Raw genomic sequence first — 19,679 nt, forward strand, 5'->3', positions numbered from 1 at the left:
TCAGAAAAACCGAAAATCGGAATCACCAGGATTCCGAACGTAAAAATAACGAAACTCAAAAACAAAAAACCATTAAAGTGTGGAATAACTTCACCAAGCCAGAAATTCACAGAACAGAAAATCTTGGAATTTGGTGCTTTCGGAACTTTTCAAATCCGGAATTCTAACCCTGCCGCTTGCTTTGATAATATATTCCACAGAGATTTCCGCTAAATGTAAGTTTTTTACTAATTTGTACGATGCGTCCGCAAAAGCTTGTCAACGGTGAAAAAAGCCAGATGACAAAATTAAACGAATCTCTCTCTGCAGCTCGACTTGGGGGAAAAAAAATTGTTCTTCCTTTTCTTTTTGTTTTCCACTTCTGCTGTAGTAATTTCTTTATTTTTCCTACCGGAAACAAAATGAAAGGTCCGGTTTATCGCAAAAGGTCAGTTCATTACGCGGACGCGGCGGCTGCGGTCGGAGCGGAAAGTCCGAGTTTCGTGTTTGCACAAGAAGACGAAAACGAATTGCACCCTGCTGCAGCCAGTTACACGCGCTGTGCAGTTTTCCCTCTTCCTGTCCATGCTGCGTCACATACGTACTTTATATACGTACCAACACGTACATAAATGTGTCTCGTTATCGTTCGCGTAAAACAATTATGAACAAATTGAATTCGCATGCGGTACAAAAGAGAAAATGTATAAAATAAACTGCATAAATCACAGAAAAAATTGCCAACGGATCTGGCAATGAGCAAAGTTCGGAACGTTGATGATTCAATGATGCTTACGTATTTAGGAAAAAATAATTAATTGACAATCATGCGATTGTGATTTGTGAAAATTCAGTAATAAACACGTTTACTGGTAAAAAGTAAAATTGATCGTTTCTTCTTTTTCAGGAAAGCAAACACCTTCAAAGTTATTCTAAAATTTCAAGACGGTCATTTCCATTTCCGCGTTGATCGTTTAATGATCACGTTACACTGACTTCAACCTCGTGATCTATACCATCTTACGGATTCACAGATTTCGCTTGTACATAACTATATAAGAATACCGGCAATCAGTGATAATAGAAGCTAGGCCAGGACAGTAATTTCTAATGGTTGCTAGGGGTGCAATTAGAGCGTTAATTGGAGCAGCGTTACTCGTTAATTATCGACACAGCACGGTTAATCAGAGAGCGTGAATCGAGGCAGGAAGGAAAGTTCGCTTCTCGTTCTCGATTGCGTTTTAAATCCCTTTTTGATTATTGTCAAATTCTATGGGAGTGAATAATAGTTTCGTCATCTTCTTCCCCCCAAGTTTCTGAGGCTATTGAAGTGCGTGAAAATCGAAACCTTGCACGCTTGGCGGTCGAATCCGATTCGTTATTTTGCCCACAGATGTAACATTTAAGGCTTCTCACGAGCCGAGAGGATCGGATTAATTCAACAATAAGCCGGAAATCTGATCGCCGGGATATCTGTTAATTAAAATTGAAATTATATCAAATGAAATGAAAGAAAGAATGAAAATCCGCCTTCGTCGGATTTCTTTTTTCACCGTCAGGTATTTTCAGGACATGTTATTAAATCGTGTAAGATTTTGAGTATCGCGACGAAGCCTGGCAGACAGTTTCTTCGTAACTCTCAACGGTTGTCACAATTTCGAGAACCTTTAGACGTCGAGAAAATTTCAATATCGTTTGTTTCTTCTCTCGCGATGTGTTCATAATTTATAACGCGAGAAAGGCTCTTCTCTTCGTATTCGGGTCATGATTCGTGAATACAGAAATGAAAGAGAATGCAATACATGTATTATGAGGCATATTTCTTCCGGGATGAAAATTTCGGGTACAGACAATTTCTTCTATCTCGTTCTTTTTCAAGGATCATAAATAACGTAATATAACAAAAGTAACGCCTGGTCAGGGCGATAACTCAGAATTTCTACTACATATTCACGGTAAGCTCGATATCTTCTCGAAACCCGTTAACGCAGGTACATAAATACCAGAATATAGCTGATACCTATTCAATAGCGCTCATAGTTACCAACCCTGTAAGTAAATTTACTGTTCTCGTAACTTTCGGGCGGATATAGATATTTTTTTTTTCTCGAAACTGCTTTCACGCTAACTGACAAATTCAAATCCACCACCCTTTATGTCATGTGAGAGAGCGTCACTCGTATTATATACAAATTTCTCCAAGATGCCAGCAGCAGTTTGCAAACTCTTGAAACACACGCCAGCTTGGATATTTTTTTAATTCATCCATTAATTCTTTTCTCTAAATACTGCTCTTGGATAATCGAATAACGACGGATAAAAATCTTCAAAGTCAATGTTAAACAGCATTTCAATTTACAGTACGTTGTATTCAAACTGTCGAAGGAAAATAGATGAATGAATCAGCCATTGTGTTGGGAAATAAAAACAAAATCTAGACATATAAGACTGAAACAAATTTTTTTGATTTAATCGTACAATTTTGTGATCACACGAGATTCTTGCAATATTTTTCTTTACCACCATTAATTCTAGTACATAATAATTGAGATAACATGGTCTGCATATCGATTCTAAGGGTAGATATCACAACAATTTCACCCTATCCTTCTCTTTCCACAAAATTCTTAGTGCTCTCAACAATTGGATATAATTTTCTGTAGTTACGAATGTTACGTGATGCAATTTCAAGTACGCGGAACAATATTCGCATCAAATCGAAATCCTCGCATTCATCGTTACGCCATTTTTTAAAAAGCTTCTTTGACTTTCACGGAAAATAATTTTTATTTCGCAATTGAATGGTTCAACATGAAACGCGAGTAAAAGTTGAATGGTGATGTATTATTATCATTACTGGTGAAATATCGAATATTCACCGAAGCAATAATCCGATGAAACGGGACTGTGATTTGCTCATTGACGGTTCATCGGAGTCTTTAATAATAATTTAAAGCGGGTGAACGGAAACGAGTTGATTGATACGAACGATTCGATGAGAGACAGCGCGCGATGACGATGGCAGGATGATACGAAAGAAACTCAAATTTTTTTTCCCAACGACCAACTAACATTGCGGACAATAGACAGCCAATTTCCTCGAGTCGCTTCTCTTGTTGCCGGATGATCAAGCAACGCAGCCTGGCGTCAGGACTTTCCTGTCGAGTCCTTGACACTTTCAATAAATCACGCGAAGCCAAGCAAACTAAGTTCTCTAAGAAAACTAAGCAAATCACAATTTGGTTTCACGCAATGAAATTGTTGCTCTCGATATTCGTTGTCAGTTATTTTAAATTGACGATATCACCGTTCAACTAATTTTGAGCTCAATGTTGATTCATTCAGCACCGAAATCTGTATCGGTATCTGTGTAAAATTTGACAAATCGCCATCGAACCGACGTGTATATAAATTCTCGCCACGGAGTTTGTAAGCCCGTACCATTAGCAAAACAAAAAAATGTGCGCATGTTCAATTTCAGGTGTACAGTGTTGTAAAATTTTCAAAATTGGCATAGTTTCTTTGGTGGGATTGGTAAATCTGGTTCAGTTGCACAATTCATGAAAAAAATACTGAATTCTCATCAGTAAAGCTGCAGACTCGGTGTCATTTTCATCGTAGAAAACGAGAAATTCAACACATACGGACACGCATGCGGGAATAACTTTTTTAGCCATATAAATTCTCCATCGAGCAGAAATCGTACTTACCAAGTCGATTGAGGCTCGAAGGACGAGGAGCACGCTGACACGTGAAGTGATGCACTTGAAAAAGATCGGAAATTCCAGAGAGATCCATCTGCTGCACTTCACTTCACTTCACTTCACTTCACTTCACTTCACTTCACTTCGCTTCACAAACACTGCCACTGCAATTATCGTAACACGTACTTCGATTATTCTGCGAAATTAGTTTCACAGCAAACGAGGAAACGGATCAGAGATCCTCAACCGGTCGCGGTCTGAAGTGAACTGAGATTCAACACTCGCAGACCGAACGACGCGGTGCGAATATTCTAGAATCGCGTCGCTAAACCGATTTCGATACTGAAACCCGGGTGAGTTTGGAACAAATGAAGAGCGTCTACCTTTATCGGAGTTATGTTTTCTTTCGTGCGATTGATCATCGGTTGCATCCCTGCAGCTCGGCGCAACGATCGAAACACCGGCACCGAAAAATTTCATACTGTTTAGACCGACGACGAGCACAACAAAACTCGCCCGACCGCGACCGCTGAGCACGATTTCTGTTTACTTCTGTCGCACTTTCAGTTTTCATTCGATCGATGTACGTTTAACGCCATTCTGTGTTGTGGAGACGATTGTTATTTTACGCGGAATGCTATCGGCGTCGTGTGACGTTTACGATACATTCAAACACGTTGCATGCTCAACTTGCAAATAGAAATCGATGCCGTGCTAAGCGATTATACCCAGCCGAGTATTTTCGACCTGCATTGACATTGGAATAACTGTTTACTTCTGACCCATACAGCCTGTAAACCACTGATCAGATCCGCACTAGAACAAGTCTCGACCGGCAATGACGCGATTGACGATCATCTTCACGACGTAACCAAAACAAAGATGGCGGACAGCAAGCGCTGTTACCTTGCTACTTTTTAGGCCTCGATTTCGAGACTGAATTTGAACGAGGCTGTGTTCCATGATATTTAAACTATACTCAGCAAGGAACAATCGTTTTGGTTTGTATTGTTATTTATTATTATAAATATGTTTTGGCGTTTCGTTAAACGTGGACACCCTTTTGCAGTGAAGGCAGACGATGCTAACCAATACGTATCGCATTTTTATTTTATTTTCTTTTTATTTTCTTATGCATACAGAATAAAGTGCAGGAGATTTTGAATCTTAGGAGTTAGAAATTTCGCTTACCTTGCACCACTTTTTGGCCTTTACTCGGAATTCGTAATTGCTGATGTGATATGATTTGAAACTTATTTATCGTGCGATACGAATACATAATAATAATTCGAATTACATCCAGGAATTTTGAAAGTCAAAATATAACGATAAAAATAAACGTTTCTGTCCTGTGTTTGCTATTGCTCATCATCTTTTTTTTAAATCAAAAAATAGGAACGGGCATAGTTTTTGCCCCGTAAAGGTTGTAAATTTCGATATATCAGGATGTGAGCGCAAGTGTTTGGCAACAGTTTTCCACACCATATCCATTTGTCTGTAAAAATAAGTAATGGAAATAAAAATAAAAAAATCGTGATTTAAAAAACCGTTTTACCTTGACATGTTTACAGTTTGTATAATCGTTCCCGGGACGTGGTACTTCATGCCAAATGTACGAGCTGAGGGAGTCCCTGCGGCATTATTATAACGAAACGGCACCATTCGACAAACTCGCAATAAAAATTAATCTAAAGTGCCCGATCTCTTGCCGTAGGCAGGATATACCTACAACGGGTCGTATCTTTCCCCGTATACGAGAATGGCATGCATTTATGAATAAACAGGGGTACGCCGGGCACTGCAAAGATACTTCAGAGGCTGCCGCCGGGAACGAGGAGTGGAGAGGAGAGGAGAGGAGAGGAGAGAGATCGGCGAGCGTGCGCGAAGTGTTTTCGCGTTGTCGAGGGAACCGGTGTGCTTCTACACTGGCTGGAAGTTGTAAGGCGCTTAGGAGCTTTCGCCAAACAATATATAATTCAAGATTTGACTCTCGTGCGTTGGTAACCCCTGTTCCACGTTCAAAACCCCTTCGCTATCCGGCTGATACCTTTTCCCGCGTTTTCGCCAGACTCTGCCTCCTTCTATTCCCATTCCGGAGGAGGGCAAGGTAAGCCTCCCCGATTACACGGTGCTTTACGCAACATATATGCTGCACGGAAAGGCACTCTCTGCGGTATTCATTATTCACCATTATCGCAACGCGACTGCAATAATGCGCCGGGCAATACGGAGTCACCGATCGTACGGAAATTCGTGATACTTTCGAATATGGTTTACGTAAACAACATTTCATGCTTTCGGTTTGTTTCATTTCTTTCACCTCGCGAGGGAAGAACATCGTTATTAAACTTTAAAAACTTTCGTTTATTTTTACCACAGCAGCGATACTTCGATATTCGACGAGATAACTATATATACTTGTAAATAAATTAAACCGACTGCCAGAGATCATTTCAGTGAACCGAATCACAACTTTTCAACTTTCAAACAAGGTATTTGCAAATTTTTACGCAAAATCAGTCGCCTTAATTTACCGGTTGAAATTGTACAGTTTTTTTCATACGGTTATAAACCAAATTAGTTTCTCGTATCAGTTTCTCGTACCTAGTGTCTACGTTTAAATCACGATAAAAATTTTTTTACCAAATTGTTGCCAACTTTTTTCGTTTTTTCGAATATAAACATCAAGAAAATATCATTCGTACCTCTGCAGGCGTAACAAAAAAATGTTTACAACCTCAAAGAAATCTTCCTCTGAGTACGTGTTATATTATTACAACAAAAAAATAAAATAAAAAATGAATGCATATTGCGTTGTGTATCGTACGATGAGAAATCTGTTTTTATCTCTCGATGTGCGAGTTTTCTTTAAATTTCCTTTCGTCCGGAAACTTTCGATCCCTTAATAACGTATAAATTGTTCACAAGCTCTTAGCTCGACTCGAATGAGAAAACTGGCGTCCGAGTATATTTATGTTTAGTATAATACACCGGTGTACCGCATACCGAGATACAAGGTTCGGTACACATAGATGCGTACCCTGCGGTTGAAATATTGCCTTATTTAACGGTGGAAGCGGACCCGGGCGTACGCGGGATAAAAAAAGAGAACTTAATTTATAGAGTAGCTTAAACAGCGAGAGCAAAAATACAACCAGAACAACAACAACAACAACAACAACAAACCAAACACAGATTATAGTGTAAATAAGAAAATGAGGGGGAGAAAAAAAAAATCAAAAATAAAGGGTCACCGTTCGCTCGGGCAATAAAACAATATTATATTCACCTGACGACGCGATGAATGCAAACAGCTCGCCAACCTTTAACGGATATCCTTACCGCGTCGCGTCGTGTGGTTGCACACTTCGTATTTCCTCCTGCAGCCGTGTTTTCCATATCTTGTTTCATTCCGATTTGAAATTATAATTCCCAACTTCGCGCGACACCCTTAATTTATAGTGAAACTTTATTAGGTAATTTGTCCGTCAATTTGTCCCCGTCTTATTATCATCGACGTACAGCCGACGATATGATATTTTGAATTTCGGATGCGGATATTATTTTAAGGGGCCGATCGATCCGCAACGGGATGGGAAGGAAAGCTGAGCATTTTGGGAGGATCGCCAAAATTGATTCCGGCTCTGCCGCGAGTCGGCGGGGGTGAAATTTGCTTAACAAATGTCTCGTGGCCTTTGATCGAAGCCACGGCTTTTGGCCCGCGAGAATTCGGGTCGGTAAGCAAGGTCGAAAGCACCGCGTGACAGGCAGCTTCTCTCCCGGTCGTGTATGCAAAGCTCCCTCTTTCCTTATACATACGCGTAACATCCCCCTCCTTTTCACTCCAGACAATCCAGACCACGTTGTATCCTGATTCCATTTCCCTCTTCTATATTTCGGGTAATTTCAACCAAATAACGCGAAAACGATTCATGCGCTCAAATCTGTTTGCGAACCCCTCGCGATTTTCATGCAAATTTATCGCGTTTCATCCGCAATCCCCGGCTCATTACCTCAAAGAAAAACAGTCCAACGATTCGTCGAGTTATCTCACAAAATTTCGACAGATATTCGCTAAGAATAGGTTATTTTTTAATTTCTTTTTTACGGAACAACACGGGAGGACCAGCTTTGACGAAATCAACTGATACGAAAAACGAAGATATTGTTACAAAGAATAAACAATCAGGGTGAAGAATCTGAATTTAGATGCTACAGGACGCGTAAAAATTGTGAAAAATTCTTTGCAGAATTTTTAGGAAAGAATTTTCATCAGGAAATATTGTAATTTCAACAGGACTCGCGGTACCTAAGAAACAGATTTTAAATTCCACTCTGGAAACTTTTCCCAACCGGCAGAACACAATTTTCCATGGCACACACACGTATATATATATATATATATATATATGTATATACATGCACCGTATCCGTTTATCGAGTGTGTACCAAAGGTCGCGGGGGTGGATGCGGTGTTTGACTAAAGTCCATGGAATACGCGAGTAACAAAAATAACGAAAAAGTCACTTTATATGGGTGTACACAGGCACTTGCGATACATGCACTAACCTCAAGCGGCTTACACCGATAATGTTTACAGAGTCCTTCTATCGTCCTTCTATCCACGGCACGACGTGTACCTAGGATTCACTTGAACGAAATGAAACCCTTCCCCCGATGCATCGGTTCCAGGCAGAAAGGCCATCTCGCTTCCTTTATCCCGCGACGTCCTTTTTTTCACTCTACATTATACGACGCTCTGGTCTATATAAGGGATAAACAAGAGGAAGAAGAAGAAGAAGAAGAAGAAGAAGATTGGCAGGAAACGTACTTTAGTCCTTTATAGACCGACTCGAATCACCTGCGTCAAGTTTAATCTCGCATCTTGAGACTTGATTACATCGTTTCTCTCATTTAAATTTTTTTCTCTCGTATTTACCGTACCTCGCGTCTTGCGGTGGTAAATAACAAACAGCTTCAGTATTTTGACGTCCGTTGATAAGGTGAAAGGAGAAAGCAGCGGAAGGAACGATGATGGGTATATTCGGTGAAGCCGAAGACTTTTTCCTGTTTTCGCTGCTTTAATTTCCTCTTTTGTCTTTCGATCCCCGTTTTCGATAACTCAACCACGTGATGATCCGGAGTAATGAAATAACAACATTCCCCCCCCTCACCTTTATGCGGAGTTCCGTGACGTCTGATCCCATAACCGTGGTGGCGGTGGTCATTAACAAAGTCGCAACGCATTCTCGAGTAGATAAAGCACGATAATTGCAGTCCTGCTTTTTGTCCGTTCGCGCTTTCCCAAATGGCGACGCAACGACCACGACAATTCTCCTTTCAGACCGTGGGAGTCCATTTAGAAAATGAAAAACAAAAGCTCTCCCGCCACATTGCTTCGCGTTTCGTGTAATGGCCGAGCTTTTGTCAAAAGACGCGTGTGTGCGACTCGACTTTCGCGTGCAACGGTCACGTGTGCACAATTTTCCCCGAATATTACAGGTGTGTACGGGCACATAGACACAGATTTGCAACGGGGGAAAACTGGTTCGCTTAAACTTAATTCCCCCCCCTTCCCGTCGTTAAGTGCTCGACAAATTGATACAATCAACTTGTGCTCTCTGAATTTTCAAGCAATCCTTGAATACTCCCACGTTATGGGGGAACGCCGGAACTTGTAGGTAGGGTGATAAGGTGGGACGACTGGAGGAGCTTTCGATACGCGCGTCTTCCGATACCGTCGCAGTACTAAAAGCTGCACTGAGAGAAATTTTTATTTCCGGTTACCGCTCAGTGCTTAACTATTTTCATTTTTTACCACAATCTCTCGCTAGATTTTCTTGCAACTGTTGCGAAAATTTAACGCTCGTGCAACGATAAATTGACGTTAAAGCCTCGTTTAAATAAAAAAAAGTAGAGTAAACCGAAGCAACCGATTTTGCGTTGCGATTAGCAAAAAAGGATCGACGATAGCGAAAAATGGTTAGGCGTACCTCGTTTTCCGTAACTCCAAACAATATTTAAACAGTTTTCCTAACGATACATGTCTTACTGAATTTTTCTAGTTACTGTAACAAATGAAATTTTTCTCAGTGTGGTACATTTTATACGTGAGGTATAAAAACCGCGCGGAGTATCTAAAAGGAGTTTTCTTTGTGGAAGGAAATCTCGTTACGCCAATTCACCGTACGTATAGTCTCTTCGACCGCAAACAGGGGTGAAAGTCAGCATTTCCGAGACACTCGCTTCTCGCACTTCGTTTAGGAGCAATTGGTGTCGTCTACGTGTATAGGTATAAAAAAAATTTCGGCTCAACCAACTCTCGAGTTTGAAAGCTTTGATCTTTAATTCTTTAGAAGTAAGGCACTCGTTCGCCAGAAATATTTAACTTTGAAAAAAACCGGGGTAAAAAATTTTTAATAACGCGGACTCTGTTCCGTATAATCGTTATAAAGTTGGTATCCGCTTGTAATTGGTTTGAACGAACGTATCCGCGACTTTCACGCGGATCTTGATGACGAATCTGTACGTTTGATGCGTCAAAAATTCTGCTATCCCTTTCCGCCATTCGACCATCTCAGGCATTATCCGCGTCACACGTCCTTGCTTCGTCGACATGACTGTGCTACGCGTGGGAGTAAAATGACGTAATAAAAGCGGGTCGTTATAAGGGCCCCTCGAGATGGGGGATTGCTTCAAAAATACCTTCTTTAGCATACCCCCTTAAGCGAATAATCGCAGGCTCGTAAAAAACGGAGATGGAAATAAAGAGCCTCAGTCTCTGTAACGCTTGGTAGCTGGCAGTGCCTTATAAACACTAAAGGAGATGATGAGAAGAACGGCCCTTTCGGTTACTACCATAAATATCGCCCCCGCGCCAAAGGTTGTAAATTTCGTGGATTAAAATTACAAGAAACACCATTATCTCCGCGCTCCATTTCATTGCAAGTTAATAAAACAGCGTTATGTTTATATAATGTGCAATTTATGCCATCGTTACACAGACACGTAAATACGTTGATACACCGAGAGAAGTTTTTACTCCCGGTTACCGCTCGGTCCTTGAGAATTTTCATTTTTTTTAACGATACCTGTTTTACTCAATTTTTCTACTTACCGTAACAAATGAAATCTTTTCCCAGTGCACGCATGTGAACCGCGTAAATTTATCTTCACGAAGGAAGCGAACCTAAACGCGAATATGACAATGAGATGGGAAGTTCAAGAGGAAATCACCGGCTTAGGATGAACCACGTGAACGGTTCCAGTGCTCGACGAAGACATCTCGGGCAGCGAAAGTCGCCGATTCCACAGCTCCTGCGGATCTCTGGACAACCTAGCTGGGGCACGTAGCTTGTTACCCGATTGTTTATCCACTGCTTATATACCCAGGACGATATGTACAGGTATAGACGGAAGCACTCCGAACGACTTCGGACTCCGGAATACTCCAAGTTCCGAACACACATACGCGTCTCCGACGTTATGCGGTATATAGATAGGGTCTATGTCTCAAGTCTCATTAGCCTCGGAACTCTGAAGCATGGAGGAGAGATGGGCTTGTTACTGGTATAAGGAAGAAACTTTTCGTCGCGAGTCGGTTCGCAATATTCGAGTGACGAGAGTGGAGTGTCACTTTTTGCCCACGACAGAGATAAGATCACGTGTTTGCTTAAAGTCGCTACTTAGCTTGAGATCGTGCGATTACACTGGATAACAAAAATTTGTAAAAGGAAAGGTGCCTACTAATTTTTAAGCATCTACCCTCTTTATAAGGTCATATTTATTTTCATTCGATCTGATCTAGTTTTTGTGTTAGAGCTATCAGTGGTAAAATTGAACGTTTATCGTTACGATTTACCTTTTTGGATTCAGGGTGTTTTGGTATTTACTGTAAGTAGCGGTTGATTAGTTGCAGTAAATAACCTAACTTTTTTTCACAAATATTGTATTTTTGCAAAAACGGAAAAAAAAAATAATCATATTGCAGGAAAACTGTTCGTATCAAAAGAATTCTAATATCAATTATATTGTACTTAACCTTGTTTCTAACGTAATCGGTTAAAAGTTTTCACGTTACGCACAAAAAGTGAATCTTTGTTTACCGACGTTATGGGTGCTATTGCTACGAATGTCTCATATTCGAAGTTCCGTCACCTTGCGAAGATCCTGCACATGTCACAATTTAAAGGAGTTCTTGTTGCAAATTATCCGCAGTTGTCTGAATTACTTTATTCGGAGAGAAAATGGTTAAATAAATTAGAGAACAGTTTATATATATATTGTGTGAGAAATTCTGTACGTCTGTCTTGTACGTTTATTCTGTAACGACTAACTTTTCATACACAAGAGGTAAGTATCAAGAAAAAGGTAAACATTGTATACCTTGTGTATATGTTCCGTGTAAATGTGTTGTCTGTATGCGAGATTGAATGTGTATGTGAATCTGTTTTGGCCTTTATGATTGTGTCGTTGACACTTTTATTCAACAGTTCTAACCATACGAGAATTAAAAGTCAGTCTTCGATCAAATTTGGCAATTCAATAGATTTACGTTATTCAATCATCAGATTAAAATTTTGCATCGATTCGCGTGATTGTTGATGAAATTTATGCAAATATGTCTTTGCTCATTTTGCACGTATTCTTATGGAAGAGTGGACGAGAATTGAAGTTATCAATTAAATTTCTAACCAAGTGACGCTGAAATTTCGTTGAAATTTTTTTTCGCAGTAGAAGCAAGTCCGACAATAATTGATAAAGATATTTCAGAATTATTCACCACTTCCGTGATGTTGAATAAAATTATTTAAAAAAATGCACGCACATGTCCGAAGTTGTATCCAGTTGCGCAGGCCATAAACACGTTGCGACGTGGCAAGAGCGAAACGCGCGCGTAAAACATGAAATTACTGTATCGGAGTTACTTTTCGGTGAGAAATAAAAAAATGAATTTTACGCACGACAGATCTTGGAAGTGTACGGAGCGAATATGCAAAGCTTTCGCAATAACGCGACGCGACGTTGTCAAACTCTGAAAAACCAAATAAGCTAGTCAGACACGCAAAGCAACCGAATTTCGACTAGCTGCGTAACTCCGTTAAAGCTTCCTTAAGACTGGGTTCAAAGTTTGAACCAGTCCGTTTCGACATACCTACCACCCTTCGAAATGACACAAACACCGGTTACACTTCCAGCTGCGAAATGGTTCAGGAATAGTTGAATACGTCATATTCTGGAAATGCCTGCACTTCGTAGTGCCCATTGCATGATTCGATACGGAAAGTGGAAGCACTCGTCTCGCGCGAGAGGAGGTTGATGCATCGCGATGCGATATCGAAGAAACGTTTGAAAGCAGTCGAGAGAAGGCGAGCTCCTCAGTTCGCCAATAACGCGTGATGCGCTCGAGCTCAAGATGCACTAGACGCAATGCATAAATAAGGGGACGGTACAAGAGAGCTTCTCGCATCTTGATGGATTGATGCATGCATCGGGATGTAACGCGACTCGGAGTAGACGCGAGTGTCGGGAAACGGAATACGGTGAATACATTTTGTTTCCCGAGTCTAGGCAATTCGTTCCTCGTCGCACCTTTCGCCCCGTCCTTTTCATTTTCACATTTTCACCCCCTTAAAGGGCTCTTCTCGCGATGAAATCGACTCGACTTTTCCCCCGGAGCGTCAATTTTAATCCGATTCAGATCAAAGGCGCCGACGTGCGTTTACTCCGAGCTGCGAAGTGGGAAAAGATATTTTCGAAACCTTTTGTACCCCTCTAGTCGTTCGACACAGTTCGAACCCGAGGTCCGGGTGAAAAACGCCTTTGGTTGCGTTTCGTTGCCGCTTCATCCGTCCATCGTGAAACATCGATGATCGATAGATCCAAACGCTCTCGTTTGTTGAAACTGTCGGTGACCGACAGCCGAAAACTTTCGCGTAAAATAAATTGGGTGAAACGGAGAAGAAAGTGTATCGATGTCAGCCGCGGTCGGATTTGTTTCAATCCCCGCAGCAAATTTAAAACCGCATCGTTTTATTTTCGGTTTTTGAAACAGACGTGGGATAGCTTTTTACCCTCCGTTAGATTTACAGGTAATTTTCTAGCTGTTAAAAAACATCCGAGCACAGATCGACCGATCGTTGTATCGTTTGTACAGCTTCGAGCCGATCGTTATTTAGCGACGTCCCCGCAATTTGCTCTATTGGTTTTTCTTGCCCGGCTCCATTAAACGTCGGGAGAGATTATCTCTGAAATATACTCGTCCTATGGAACGGCACGTTCCACGGTTGATCAAATCCCGGTAAATAAGTTTTCCATTGATTCGATCGGACAACATCTTTGCGCGGTTTTCGCGCTCGGTTGTACCGCACTTCAGGATTTATACCACACCCATTTTTCTATCCCGACAAATTGAGGGGAATAGAGATAGGTGCTGCACGTCCCTGACTTTATTACACTCGGGACCGGTGGTCCTTCAGGATCGGGTCGCGAAGCCAATCCCGAAGGAAGATTCACTCGGCGTGAGGTCGTCCCGTTGCAGAACCGGAAACTGCCACCTGTTACCGAGATTGCGAATGTCTTTTCAGGAAGAGAGATTCCGAGCTTTTTAAGATCAGGATAAAAATCGCGCCGAGAAAAGTCCCGGATAATGAATATGACGGGTTTCTTATACAACGTTTGTTCGAATCCTTTGTCTGCCATTTTTGTGATTTTTGGTTCTCTCGTTTTCCCCTTGTTTCTGTTATCAAGTTCATACCCGACTTTGTCGCGATCGATTACGCGAGCTGCGACGACAAATGTTGAATAAAATGACTGAGATGCGGAAATAACTGATAAAAACATTTGTTCGACGGATATTTTTTCCTCTTCACTTTTGCGTTCCGGAATCGAATAGTGACTCGGAGGAACATCGTCGTTGAAATTAGATTTCTGAAAGCTGATTGCGAATTCTCTGTTCGCGGTTATCACGCGTTTTGATTTCGTAATTATGCCGTTTCACCGTTCGTATTATACAAATTCGTTCGAGCAAAAAGTGACGTTGTTATTTCTCTTCGTCGACAATCGGGCGACAAAACTGGGTCAAATTTATAGCATCAACGGATGGAGCCAGTCGGTTTTTCGCTCCAATTTTTTGCCGAGAGTATCAGGTTACGTAGTTAATGTTGCAACGAGATCATAGAGACAAGGATAACTGTTTTGTCTACAGTTTAAACGTCCGACTCAGTTTCAGCTTGAAATCTTGAATCCTTAAAGCGAACGTTATCACGAACGAACAGACGGCGGCTTTGAAAACATCGAAAGCCTAAGGCTATATTTCCGACACGTTTTTAATAGTAAAAATAAACTGTCAAAAATAAACGACAAAAGTTCGCCACCGCGGGTTATAATTTTAGTAAATACGGTCATACTCCGAAGCTCGAAGTGACAATTATACGATAATATTACGGCGAACGTGACTGGCTGACAGATAAAACGCGCTATTTCGGCTTGCATTTCAAAGTTTGTACCGACGTTCGTTCCGTTTTGTAGTTTTTTTTTTTTTTACCTTTTGTCGGACGTCCCGTCAACCCCTGCTGCAGGAAGCTTCAGACCGAGGGTGACTACGTACGTCAGATTTTAATTGCAATCAAATTTTAACAACGTTTCTAAAAATGTCACAAGCGCAAAAATCTCCGCTCATATCCGGCGACGATCGGTATGCATTCTGCACGAAAATAATTGTGTGTAGTTTCAAAAAGCCGCTCTTCCGGAATTCGCGTAGTTTCATCAGCTCGTGCAGTTTTTCACCAGAGTGACGTAAATTTGTTTGAAAATCTATTCAGAAGGTTTGTTGGCCAATTATTGAAACTATTTATGAATTTTATTACGAAGTTATAAACTTGCATCGAGTATTGATCAAATTATTTTACGACTATAAGCTAGGAGGATATTTGAAAATATACATATAAAGAGCTTGAATATCAATCCTTCATTTCATTCGATTAACGGATCATTTTAATCAGATCACTATTTTCTACAAATTGATCGAAACAAATTTTTTTTTGTATCCAGCATTTAGTCAATTCGGTACTGTCATATCTTGATCGTAATATCGGTGCAATTTTCGGAAATCAAATATAGGATTATACTGACATGATAAAGAAAATGTGTTTGAATAAATCCGTAGAAAATATTTTCAAATATTCAAAAATGACGCGTCGACCTTTTGCTTATAATGGTTCCAGTATTTTCTACTTCCAGCTTTCGAATATAACAGTATCGTCATTTGCATCATGTAATATGTAAGCAGAAATTAGAAGGAAACAAATATTTATTCCTGTGTTTTTTTTTTTTTTTCATTTCACCTCAACGCAAAATTAGGCATTGTTCGGATGATTAACTGTGCAATTTACGGCATATTCGAAGCCATGGACGCGGTTTTGCAATCTTTTCTAGTTAATTATTGGACGGGAGAATTTATGCGGGCACAGAGTTTATACTGGGTAAAATTTAAATGAAGAGCTTAAATGACCGGTGATTAAGTTGAAGCGGTATGGGTGTATGGGTCAATAATTCACAATGAAAATTCTATTCGTGCGAATTTTATTTACACGTATTGGTACGCGTAACGGATGGTCGATACTCTCGACCAGCGGTCAGTTATTACAAAATCGTTGCGAGCGACGCGAGGCTTTTCAAAAATAGATTAGTATGAAATAAAGGAGGATAAAATTATTGCTAAAATCTCCGACTAATCGCTGAATTCGCGTACAAAGTGGACTCCGTATGCACCAATCGTTGCTTCAAATAACAGATGGAATTAAGTTCAAGGAAATCGCGTGTCTCGAGCTCGTTCGTCAACGCCTAAGGATTCCGAACTTCCTTGCAATTATTCTCTCCCGGTTGGGGCTGAATTTCAGTATTACGGAGCGCTTATCGTACCGGGGGAAATAACCAGCCGGAAAGAAAACAGCGGTGCTGTATAATTCTTTTTTTTTTTTTTTTTTCCTTTCTCGCGTTAGCTTAATCACGTATTTTTCTCTCCCACAAAATTCAATAAAATGAATTAACGGTATAATGCGGTTATAAAATGTGCCGCGGGGAGAATTTATAGACTTTTAAACGGATCTCGCACCCAATTATTCATAGCTACATTACTTCGGGACGATCGAGTATAATAATTAATTACTGAATAGAGTAATTTTTTAATTTTTATCCTTTTTCCTTCTTCCTCTTCTTCTTCTTCATTGTATAAGCTGGTCACGACTGATAAAAAGCTTTCATGAAATTATTCAAAATTGATAACATTGGTATGGACAAATTTATAATCGAAATGATTTCTGTGCTGTGTTTGAAAAGCAAAAAATCGAAATATCCATTTCTCGTCTTGTATAATTTATTACTTTCAAAGGTTTTAGAACAGTTTTGAAAAATTGTTTACAAAGGAATCAACCGAGAATGTACGAAAAAATTGCAGATTCTGTATACATGTATCTTCAATATTATATGACGATATTCTCCGTGCCTGTTTGCGATTGTTTGTATATTTTGAAGAAAACTTCGAACCTTCGAAGCTTTCAGAAACTTTTCGGACTAATATGTAAAAATATTTCGGGCGCATATCGTTCCAGACGATCTAGACTGAATTTTTTCCCACCGACTAAACGATCAAATTTTATCGTCTCGCAGATATTTGCAAAAGCTTCTCAAGCCCTTCAAGAAATCATTCAACGATGTGAATTTTTGGACACGTTCCAATATATTAATTGACGGAAATTTACAAAATTTGTAAAGATTTGTTGCGCCATTGTTGCATTTTTATTGGAAACCAAAAACGTTATAAAATTATGAAATATTTGCCGTCGAGTTATCTGAAATAAAAAATGCGAGATTCCAATTCGAATATTACCCTCTTCTGGTTTGCGGCAAGGATGAAGAATCGCATCGAAAAACTTGCCTGAATGTGTTAATTTGCACAAGAGCGTCGAGTCCTAGAGAAGAATGAAAAACGTTGCCGAACGAAAGGAAAAAGGAAAAAGGAAAAAGGAAAAATTGGCAAGTAAAGAAAAGAACGGCTAACAAGGGGCCAGATTTTTTGGCCAAGGTAGGACAGGCGGAATACTTTCGTCTCGTATTCCAGCTGTTTTACAATTCCAGACGAAGAATACCGCGGGCTAGATTCTATTCCACGATTCTATCCGAGTGTTGTAGAATTTGTACCGACCACGTGATAGCCCTGTTTACATATACCTCCTATTTGAATAACGTTCCGTGATGCATTCAGGACGTCGGGCACAAGAACGCGAAACTTTGAACAGAGGTTGAATATCATTTGGCTTTATTCTCGTTTTCACGCTCAGCGCTCTTTAAGCCCGTATTTCACTACCGTATTATATTCGAAAAATTTCTTCCCACCCAAGATCCAACCGCACGATTCTATCGTAAAAAAATTTATTTTTCAAACAGTCTTAGAACAGTTAATCTCCGTGTTGTTTTTTTTTCTCTTTTTTTTTTTTATTTTTGATAATTTTTGCACAGGTACAGGCGTTCACAGTATTTTTCAATTTTCCTCTAAGGAACTTCGGTTCGGGTTAACTGCCTACAAAACGTGCCGGGTAAGATGTTTAGATTTCATTACAACCGTACACACAATTATTAGAGAGTCGCGTTCGCATCGCCAAACCTCGAATTGAATCGCGCCAAAATTTATCCCGATCTGTCTCCGAATTTACACAATTTTCGATCAAAGTTTATAACGTAAAGCCACTCAATTACCCGACCGTTGGTTTACATCGTATATTCAACCTTCGATCTTTTCTCGGCCCCGCTATTTTAACCTTCACTTTTTCACCCCCAATTCGGGTTAATTTCCAAGCGAATTTCTCCAACGTTCGTAATTAACAATTACCGAGGTGCACACGTAACGAGCACCGCCAGGCAGAGCCATTATTAGCTTTCGCCTGCAGGCGGTATTATTGTGTTGAAACAAGAGGGGAAAAAAGCGCTACCCCGCATGCAAGCGTCTACATCTGCGATCTGCGATTTTATCTTTCGAGAAAAATTTACACGAATCGCGAAATTTTTTATTTTTTTTTTTTGTTTCTCATTTTTCTCATTTTTCTCACGAGTTTATTATAACAGGGTTCCGAACGTATCACGCGCTGTTCGGATGAACGTTTGTTTTACATAATTCGATGGAAATTAGAGGTATTCGAACAAGAATAGAAGAATCGAGAGGCAAATCCGCAGTCGATTGTTTGAACTGAAATGCAAAAATCGTGATCAATGAAAAAAAAAGAAAAAAGAAACAGTATCGAAAAACCACGTAGATAAATGTACATATATATTTGTAACGTGTGCATGTAGTTCGATCCTACAGTACGTATGGGTAAATATGCAAATTTGGCATCAACCGGTCGGAATTCAATTGAACGTGGACTTTGGACGGCGTCCAATTCGCGTAACACAAGCGGACTTTAGAAAAATGCCTCGTTCCGTCAAAAACGTGTCAATATATCGTTATGTGAAAAAACAGAAATGAGAACGAAGCTAAACGAATCATACTGCCCGTATAATTCGTGCTTTCCGCTTACGCAATTTGCAGAATAAATAACATTACTATACAATATAGTACGTGAGAAAACCACGTGATGAATATCTCCGATTGCATTGATCGTGAAATCTCGTCCTTCCGGCTTTTTATACAATAACGACAATAGCAATATTAGTAATAATAACACAGGATAATACAACGGAATAGAGCGGATGGTTATAAGAAGAAAGTGCGTAGGTATAAGTGGGTTGTATAAAACCGCGATCTGTAATACGGGTAGGAGGTAATTTCTTAGTCGCCAAACCGTAAGAACTCCCATAGCGATAAATTTTAGCGCTGCGGCATAAAACCGGCTCGATCTTTCCGCCGCCCCCGCCGCACTCTCTCATCTCCGCGATCCTACTCGATAAAGGAGTATATTTTAGGGGGATGAAAATCTCTCTCTCTCTCTCTCTCTCTCTCTC

The 19,679-nt window shown here is 40.2% G+C and overlaps 1 long non-coding RNA gene across 1 annotated transcript in view; it reads right to left on the minus strand.

Moving 5' to 3' along the window:
- Positions 1-4,492, minus strand: part of LOC124305840 (uncharacterized) — a 91,748-nt gene extending 87,256 nt beyond the window's left edge. Inside the window, exon 1 of the long non-coding RNA XR_006908460.1 lies at positions 3,690-4,492. This is a non-coding gene — a long non-coding RNA (uncharacterized LOC124305840). The remainder of the gene's footprint in view (positions 1-3,689) is intronic.
- Positions 4,493-19,679: the final 15,187 nt, after the last annotated feature.

The sequence above is a fragment of the Neodiprion virginianus genome, chromosome 5, assembly GCF_021901495.1.
Source record: "Neodiprion virginianus isolate iyNeoVirg1 chromosome 5, iyNeoVirg1.1, whole genome shotgun sequence".
Classification (NCBI taxonomy): domain Eukaryota; kingdom Metazoa; phylum Arthropoda; class Insecta; order Hymenoptera; family Diprionidae; genus Neodiprion; species Neodiprion virginianus.